A 10,506-nucleotide genomic window follows, 5' to 3' on the forward strand; every position below is an offset into this window, starting at 1 on the left:
GGAATGGCTTACAGAAGAGTGAAATACACGCCTAAGTGATTTATGACCCAACTGAAATGTTGGAGATTGCATTTCTGTCATGCAAAAAGTATGATTATAGATTACACAATATTTGAAGGTGATTAAATATTTAGGGAGATTCAGACTGGAACAAACTTGTTAGAGACATTTCTTTCTAAAGCATAAAGCGAACCTTTCTGACCTAAATGCCTGGGTCCTCACATAGAGAAAATGAGGCTTCAACTAGACTAGACATTATTTCTAATATTCATGTTAAACCTTAAAGGGATACTGTCATGGGAAAAATAACCTAAAAATTTCCTTCTCAATGTAACTCCTTCAGTTACATTGAGAAGGAAAAACAGCAGCCTGCCAGAACGCATTTCTCTCCTAAAGTGCAGGCACAAGTCAAATGACCAGCGGCAGCTGGGAAATTGACAAAATGTCTAGCCCCATGTCAGATTTCAAAATTGAATATAAAAAAATCTGTTTGCTCTTTTGAGAAATGGATTTCAGTGCAGAATTCTGCTGGAGTAGCACTATTAACTTATGCGTTTTGAAAAAAACATGTTTTCTGATGACAGTATCCCTTTAAAGGAACTTACTTTGTTCTTAGGCCTAGTTATTTGCTGACATTGTGGCTTCCAGCATGAATATTGTACTCAGGCACTTAAAGGGTAGAATACTTCTTGATCAACATGATTTAATTGAATGGCACGTGTGATGAACATCACATTGCTTCTTGTTTTAATAACAAAAAATCTATGGTTTTTGTTATTTCTTGGGCTAAATAAGATACAAAGGGAAATAGAGGCTACTCCATGCTTGGACCTTAAAAAGTAGATAATTACACTTTGGGGCAAATTCACTAAAGCGCAAAGCGGCTAACAGTAGCGCAATTTCGCCAGCGTGACGTCATTTCGTTACTTCGCCGATTTACTAATGGGCGCTGGCGTAAATTCGCTAGCGAAGTGGACCTACTCTAGCGCTACTTCGCACCCTTACGCCAGTCGAAGTTGCGCTATGACGAATGGGACGTAACTACGCTAATTCACTAACTTGCGCATTTTACTGAACGTTACCTCCTGCGCCAGACTTCGTCACCTGAGATCAGGCGAAGTGCAATAGAGAACTAAGTCCCAAAAAACGCTGGCGTATTTTCCTTTTTTAAGGGTGATAGGCTGAAAAAGATCGTAAATTTTTTTGGGGGTACCCTCTTTCCCCCCCCTACATTTCCTAACATATGGCACCTAAACTATACAGTGAGCACATGTATAGGGCAAAATAACAACTCTATTTTATTTTATGAAGCTTTCCCAGCTTGTGCAGTGTAATGTATTTGCTGCTACATATACATCCATTGTACTTTAACTTGGCGTCGTATGCAAATTAGGCATTGGTATCGTAACTTCGTTTGCTTGCCGAATTTCCGGTAGCGCAACTTCGCTACCGTTCGCCTCCCTGAGCGCAACTTCGCATTTTAGTGAATTTGTGTAGCGCTGGCGAAACTACGCCTGGCGAAGTGTGGTGGAATGTTGCGAAGCTGTCGCCGGCGCAACTTTGGATCTTAGTGAATTTGCCCCTTTGTTGTGACAGTTTTGTTAGTAGAATTCCATTATAAAGGGAGATTATCTGTGCACTTGGAATTTAATTATCGATCTTACAAGGATGCATCAGGGGCACAGGGAGGGGGCAGTGCCATATTTCAGAATATATATTTAATGCAGTATATTCTTCATCAATATGGTCTAATAACTTTAAAAAGGGACATTATTTGCCTAGGCTGAACAGCATATACTGTACTCAGCTCAGTTTTCATTCAGATGGATAGGATGATCTGAATTTTTGTGGGATATGTAACATACTGGAAATCCTGTTGATGAGTTGACAATGGTGGGTGTTCTTGTTAAGATGCTGTAGATGGAATACGTATGAACTATAATGACATTCTTTAACATAAAATGCAATAAATTTATAAAGTATGATACTATTCATTGACTTGCTAGGGAGAAATTTTCCTTTGCATGAGCAAATATAAACTTTTGTGCCGTTATTTAAAACTGTAAACATAGTAAGCAATAACTGCAGGCTGGGCCACGATAATACATCCACAATCCTGAAAAATGCAAATTTTTGTTATTTGTATTTTTAAGGGGAATTTACTTATTTATTAAGGATTTATTCTCCTTAATGTCATAAGTAGAAAGCTCCATTATTTTCCTCCGACAACATGTATAATGGTGCCTTAAAAGCAAAAATCAGAAAATACTTGTAATGTCTCTTTATTTTTACATAAATAATTCAATTAAAAGAAAAAGGGTCAATTTGGAAAGCCGGGGAAAGCAAAACCCTTACTACGGTTTAGCTAATATACTTTATAAAGGTAGCCAATAAGAGTAATGCACTGCAGTGCACTGCAAGTGGAAAAAAAGTACAATATTTATTTGCTCAACAATTCGCTCCCCAACTTTATCAAGAATGTGTTTTTTCCCAAGTGATACTATGTAAAGATGAAGAAGTATCCACACTCAAAACATAAGAAACACAAGTGCATTTTATTGTTGCGACGAAGGTTTGTATTTAAAATCTAGCCATTGAATTGTTAATATAAAACGTTGACAGTCTATACAAACTGTGCATTGTAGAAAAGGTGAAGGGAGCTAGTGATGTTAGTAGACATCAGAATAGTGAGGCCACACAACATCACCATCCATGTTCAGTGTCGGACTGGCCCGGCAGGACACCAGGAAAAACCCGGTGGGCTCGACCCTTAATGAGCCTCCGTCGTGCCAGTCCCCTCTCCCGATCAGATTCGGGGAAAAAAAAAGTTCTTTCAGGCGCCGTGCAGCGCCATCTGTGCATGTGCGCAGATGGCGCACATGCAGTTCATATCAGCTCTCTGCTAATATGTATAACATCAATGTAATGTAATGTGCATTTAAATGCTCTATATTATCGCAAATGTATGATCTATTTCCCATTGGGTCACTTCATTGTGATAATTATTAATGCAAGTCGCCTTTGAGTTCCGTTATTGCATTACTCCTTGGTGACTTCTAATTTCTTTAAGGGGCATACATTATCCACCATATTATATACAAGAGTCATGAATACCATTTAAAACATAGCCATATAAACAGTGCTTGGAGATATATCAGTTAAAAAAAGGGACATTATTCACATGACTTAATGAAAGACAAAGGCAAAGAGGTTAGTCAGCTATTGCTGTGTTTGTTTACTCTTTATAAAGCCCACTATCTGGACCACCCTCTTTTCTACATACACTGTCAAGGGAGGAGCCAATTGAATGCAAATTACTGCCACCATGCCCTCTTACTACATAGTCATGGTGGTCCTTATATTTTTATAAAAAGGGGTACATCATTCCCTATTAGTGCCAAGGTTAGGTCTGAAAATGCAAAGCCCCTAAAGCAATGATTAAGTAAGAAAACACTTTCCCTGATATAAAACACTAAGTGGTATTTCTTATATACCTAGTAAACATAGACCTACTTGCCTGGGATAGTAGGGCAAAATCAGTCCAAGAAGACAAAATCTATTATTTAATCTACATTTACCTAGTGAATCTACTAGAAAGGCTTTGAGGTAGAGCAGGGGTCTAGGGATGTAGCGAACTAGTTCGCGCGAACTTCGACCGTTCGCGTCCGCCGAACGTTCGCGAACGTTTGGGAACGTTCGCATTTTGAGTTCGCGTTCGATTCGAATACAAGTTGTTCGACCATTCGAATTCCTTCGACCGCTAAAATCGAACGATTTCCATTCGTTCGAACGATTGTAAGCATTCGATTCAATGAAAAGCATTCGATCGAATGGCTTCGATCGTTCGATTCGAATGAAAATCCTTCGATCGAATGATTAAAATCCTTCGATCGTTCGAATCGAACGATTTTAGCGGGTGTTCGAAGTTCACGAACTGTCCGCGAACGTTCGCATTTTTTGCCGGTGTTCGCGAACGGCGTTCGCGAACACCAAATCGGCAGTTCGCTACATCCCTACAGGGGTCCCCAAACTTTTAGTTTAACTATGAGCCACATTCAAATGTAAAAAAACTTTGGTAGACCCTATGTGGACTGACAGCCTATGGAGGCTCTACTTGACAGTACACCTAGTTTTTATGCTATCAAAACTTGCCTGGAATTTAAAAATAAGCACCGGCATTGATGCCACTAAGAGAAACATCTAAGCGGTTGGAGAGCAACATGTTGCTTGTGAGCCACTGGTTGGGGACCACTGGGGTAGAGTTAAATATGAATACTGTCTAGTATCCTCCTAAGCTTCTCTGTGGCCCTTTTTGAGCACAAATGATAGATCTACACTCACTTGAAAATCAATGACTCAATGAAATACGTTGCAGGTTAGAAACAGGCTGTCTGGAAGTTTGGAAATATATATTTGAATATATGGCCATATCTGTGCAGGTAAAGGACAAGGACAATTTGGGTCAAAGGGGAGTAGCAATAAGTTAGTCACCCCAAAGTGTCTCTAATTACTTACCCATTACTCCAGGGTAGTATTCTGCAGGGTGGACTGTGGCCAGCTTCCCAGGCACCCCATGCACCTCTTCAGATGTGGCTAATGAACAATATAGAACTCTATGGCAAAGTTCTGGACTACGCATTTCCAAGGTCTGGGGGTTCCTAATGAATTTTACTCTTAATGATTCAGGCTTTCCTTGTCCCTTAAAACAGCAGCTCTAAAGCTGGCCACAGACGCAAAGATCCGATCGTACGAATCAACGTAAGATCGGACTTTCCCATCTCCCGACCTGCCACTAACCATTTAGATCAAACAAAGTAGTTAAAGAACAGATCAGCCGATGTTCTCCCCTGACAGTAATCGTACGATAGTTATGTCCGACAAAAGCTAGTGACAGTCTCCCACTGAAAATCGTACGATCGGCAATACACGCAGAGATATTATGGGGAGCCGACATAAATTTTCTAACCTGTCCGATCGACCAAACGACCGATCTACGCCAGACGAAAAATGTCAGGACTCTCCACACACGGTCCGAAAATCGTATGAATCATCGATTCATACGATCGGATCTTTGCGTCTATGGCCAGCTTAAATGTATTGTTGGATCAAGGGTTATTTAAAGGAAAACTAAAGCTGAACTAAAGAAGTAGGCTTGAAATGTCATACATTATGTTTTGGGCTTCTGTACCACCCCAAGGCCATCACAGCCTTTTTGCAGGGAAGATCTGTGTCTCCAAGATGCCCCAGTATCTCCCCATCTTCTTTTCTGCTGATTCACTGCACATGCTCTGTGCTGATGTCCGTTACTAAACTTAGGGGCCAACTCAAAATATACAGTACACATAGTATATAATTGTCACAATAAAAAGATGATTAGTAATTAATACAGATTATTAACATATGGTAGCATAGAAACCAGTTCAATTAGCATTAACTAATATTCAGTAGCGTAACTAAAGGGGGTGGGCCCTAGTGCGTGACGCGCAGCTGGGCCCCGCCCCCCTCCGTACTGCCCGCATTTTCAGTGGCGCACGGGCTCACACCCCCTGCTCCCCCGGTAGTTCCGCCACTGCTAATTTTACAGGCCAACCTCGTTTTCTGCCTGATAATTTGCGACAACCCCTAAGTTTGAAGTTCTGGATCATTGCTGCTATTGAGAAGCTGAAACGTTAGTCTGGTGCAATAAATTCAGAATACAAAATGTGACATTTTTAGCCAGATTCATTTTTAGGGTTTAGTACTCCTTTAAAGGGCACTGTTAAGTATGTGCCACAAGACATAGGAATACCTTCTGTTTTCAGAAGGTCAGTAGCATCTGGCTAAGAGAATACCTTAAGCCACACATGACTGAAAATAATACCCCTACACAAATCTGTGACAACAAGAATAATATCAAAAAAACACTAGCACTGGCAAGGTTAAATTGACATTTTAATGACCCAACATCACCCTACAAGTAGCTAGCTTCCTATTTCTCAATCCAATATTGAATTAACTCTTGAGGGGGTGTAATTTGACAGCCCTAAAATCCCCAAGCAAAACCACCACATTTCCCCCACATATATGCATATAGGGGAAAGCCAGTGGAAGAACTCCTATGTGTGTTTATTTCTGCCTCCTTGTGGCCTCCTGCAGGATCTGCATGACAGATGGTAAGGTGAGCATAAGTTCTGCATCCAGTCAAGAAGAGATTTGCAACTGTCCAACTTTCCCATAGCGGACACAGTGGCAGAGCATGTTTTCTGCATAGGCTTGTATTTTATGCATGATACCCATAAATGCAGGTGTTCAGCCAGTATCTACATTTAATACTATTAATGCTGCAAACCCCACTAACTGCTGATCGGTAGCTATGGGCTAACTGCACTGGGGCAAATGTTTCTGGTGTTAGTTAATAAGCAAAATTTAGTTGAGTGTCTTTTAATAAATTATTTGTATAACATTAAAACAGAATAAAAAGATACATTTTTAATCAAAGCATTCAAACTGCTGGTTGCCTGTCCTAAAGCTAATTGGAACCTAACAATAAATGAGTGTTCCTATGATACAGAGTATGTCATTCTTACTTTATACATCATAATGTTATTGCTAGCTTAGTTTGCTTGTGTTGTTAACAATTGTACTGTACAGTAAAAGGAACTCATAAAAAAAGTCTGAAAGACAAAAGAAACATCTTGTGCTTTGAGTCAGCTTTTATGAGTCTGTGAATGGAAAGGACAAACACATGTGCCCTTCAAGTGGAAAATGAGAGTTGGTGGGGGGCTTGTTGACTTGGAGTGGATCTGTCTTTCTGCAGTTTTACTAGGGACAAAAAGCAGCACCTTCATAGGTCTTGAAGATAAAAGAAATATTTAGTACTTTTCAGTGTGTTATTATGAGTCTTTGAAGGAAGAATGAATATGCCCTAGAGCCCTTCAAGTGTGAAATAGATATTAGGGGGCCTGTATTTCTGCTGTGTTACTAGGGACAACTAAAAGCACAATAGTATGCTGTAGCAATCCACACCTGAGAGAAGCAACCCTTCCCTTAACATGTACCCTCCAAGGCCCGGATTTGTGGAGAGGCCACCAAGGCCCAGGCGGCAGGATTTAAGGGGGCGGCAAGCTGCCCAACCACATTGGTATAGAAACACTGGAGATGCAAAGGAGATAAAAACATTTTTTTAAATTTCCCTTGCACCAATTCCCAATGCTCCGCTCCAGATGATGAAAATTTGTGTGAATAAAAGGGGGATAATAGAAATAAATGTGTGTGTAATACAAGCAACAAAACATCATTGGTCTCATTTAAAGCAACCAACGTGCATAGTGCAAATGGGTTTTTCCCCAGAGCATTTCTACATCTTTTCTTTGCACTCACAGAATATACAGTAGTTTTCAATGTAATAATACAGGCCTAAGTCTTGTCCCCATTTGCTTTTACTAGCCTTTATTTTTTTCCATTTCAGTTATATCATTACATAAATCTAGAAGACTACTATCTGGAAGACTTCTGGAAAATAAGGGAGCTCTGTATTTGGAACATGATTAAATTGGCACAAAAAGTGCATGTGGGTACAACTTAAGGCCCCCATATATGGACCGATAAAAGCTGCCGACCAGGGCCGGATATAGGGGTAGGCAGAGTAGGCACGTGTCTAGGGCGCAAAGCTGGGAGGGCGCCAGGCACGTACCTTCTCTGTCGCCTACCCCAAGTCCGGTTCCCTTCTCTTCCCGACTCTGCATTATTTATCGCTTCTTTACGCTTCTGTGCATGCGCGCCAGCTTGAATTTGCGCATGCGCACCCGAGCTTGAATTCGCACATGCGCATGCGAGCACAAATTTACGCATGCGCAAACAAACGCAAATTCGTTTAGGCGCCGCGACTGCCGGGCCTGCCTAGGGTGCCTGACCGAGTCGGCAGCTTATTGGGCCATGTGTGAGGCCACCCGACAGGCTTCCTCGATTGATATCTGGCCCAAAATCGGCCAGTTCTCGATCGGGCAGGTTAAAAAATTCGCGGACGCATCTATGTGTGTATGAGGTCCCGCAATCCGACTGCCGGTTCAGATGCATTGTGATCCGATCACTTCAATGTGGGCATATTGGGTAAGGATCCGCTTGTTTGGCAACATTGCCAAACAAGCGGATCTCTACGTCTATTACCACCTTTACAAAGGGAACTTGTATTTAACAAGTAGCCAAAAGAAGGCGCACTGGAAGTTGCAGTAGCACCTGCTCTTTATGCACATTTTGTTTTGTACCCTGCCCTGCTGAGTAGGTATGTATGTATGTATGTATGTATATTTTTATCTGTATAGCGCTATTTGAGGGCAAAAGCACAGTACAGCAATACAATTAGTAGTAACAAACAAGGGGTCACTGCAATAATAAGTAACAATAAGTGCATTATTAGAAATTAGGGATGCACCGAATCCAGCAGGATTCGGCCAAATCCTTCTGTCCGGCCGAACCGAATCCGAATCCTAATTTGCATATGCAAATTAGGGGCGGGGAGGGAAATCGCAAGACTTTTTGTCAGAAAACAAGGAAGTAAAAAATGTTTTTCCCTTCCCATCCCTAATTTGCAAATGCAAATTAGGGTTCGGATTCGGCCGAATCTTTCGCAAAGGATTCGGGGGGTTCTGCCCAATCCAAAATAGTGGATTCGGTGCATCCCTATTAGAAATACAATTCACATAAATATAAAATATAATTACAATACAGATTAAGTGCTCAGTGTCAAGGAGACAAAAGGATGGAGAACCCTACCCTGTGTTATAGTCTCATAACTAAACCAACAAAAAGGGATAAACACTTCAATATTTAAGTAGTGTGGGTCTGAGTTTTATATTATTATGCTTCATTTATATAGTCCTGACATATTCTGCAGCCCTTATTATATGAATTATACATCATTTGCTGTCCCAATGAAGTTTGCAATCCTATCACATTAATTTTACCAGGAATCAAGTTAACTGGCTGTATGTTTTAGGAGGCAAAATGAAGAGAACACAGATAGTGCCCTGAATGGAATCAAACCCAGGACCCAGAGCAGCAACAGGCACAACTATTGCATCGCCATGCTATTAGTTTTCCTACGAGCCTACAGTAGTGTTAAAATGAATTAGCAGCTACAGTAGATGTACAATACATTATACAGTAGTAGGTGAATTGCATGAAACACATTCTTATAAACTAAAATGTGCATTATATATTAGGCTGTTTAGATAAATATGGCTATGATACATTACATTGAAATGGGTGAACTATAACACTAAACCCTCTTAAGTAAATTCTGAAAGAAGAATTATAATTCAGTATACTGCAGCAGCCAAACTGAACACCCAGCTTCTCACTGTTTGTCTATAACGCATAACATTGTAGTAGTAGAACTATAAGACTCAATATTAACTTAAAATTTTAGATTCTGATTCGGTGTACGATTTGCTAATTTTGTGACTTCTGAACCCAGGTGTCGAAATTAGTGTACAAGTTATTCTTAACCAGCTACGAATTTTCCATTTGCAACAATCTATCATTTATTATATTAATATTTATTGCAGTGTGCAAAGCTTGTCTTCTAGGGACCAAAATTAAACTGAAGCATTGGCTTCTTGACCAAAAAATTAGTTGTATCTTGTTTTTATTACCATACTTTTTTATTGTAAGAGGAAATTCACTGTATTTCGGTGTAATCAAGGTGACTCGACCCTAAACAGCATTCATTTCTGTGATTTATTATGCCTATTAATTGCAGTACAACTGTGGAAGAAAATAAATGGATATGGGCAGGTAAGTGGATTTGGTAATCCAAATGTTTTCCCAGTTCTGACTTGTGTTATAGCACAATATAACCTTTTTCTTGGAAAAAGACCATTCCAACATAAAAAAATTATATATTGAGCATAAAGTGTTGCCAGGAGGAACCTCCCAAATGCATGGGGTTTGTTTTCAGGATACCTGACGCAGTTCTTGGGACATTCCTGTGTGTTTGTCTCTTAGCCAAGAAAGCACCTGGCTAGGTTTTTGTGCACTGACTAATACACTTTATCATTTTCAACTTTTTAATGTAGTTTCTCAACTCCCCTCCCCACTTAGAAGATCCCTGATTCAGCCTTTACTGTCTTGATTCTAATTAGAAGTATGACTCCCTTCCACCCCCTACAACATGTTTACCAGACAGCTATTTTTCCCCAGTAACCAGTCTGACCAGCTTCAGCCGGTCTTTGAAGAATCCTAACATACAACATGGGGAGGGTCTCCTCCAGGAGGGGGGTTCTTTGTCCTATATATAGCCCCTATTTCCTTTAGCTGCCTATACCCTCCCACCGCTTCCCGAGACTGGATGGACCCTTTTGGTATTGTCTCCAGCTCCATCGTTGTCAGATGTAGGTTTGGCTGGGGGGTGTGTGGGGGGTGTGCAGGGGTGTGTATGACATCCTCCTGTCTGATTGGCTAATGAACCTGCTCCTGATCCTATAAGACTTGAGGATTTGACAGCAGAGAAGCATCCCTTTAACTAGC

The sequence above is a fragment of the Xenopus laevis genome, chromosome 1S (genome assembly GCF_017654675.1).
Source record: "Xenopus laevis strain J_2021 chromosome 1S, Xenopus_laevis_v10.1, whole genome shotgun sequence".
NCBI classification, from domain to species: Eukaryota; Metazoa; Chordata; class Amphibia; order Anura; family Pipidae; genus Xenopus; species Xenopus laevis.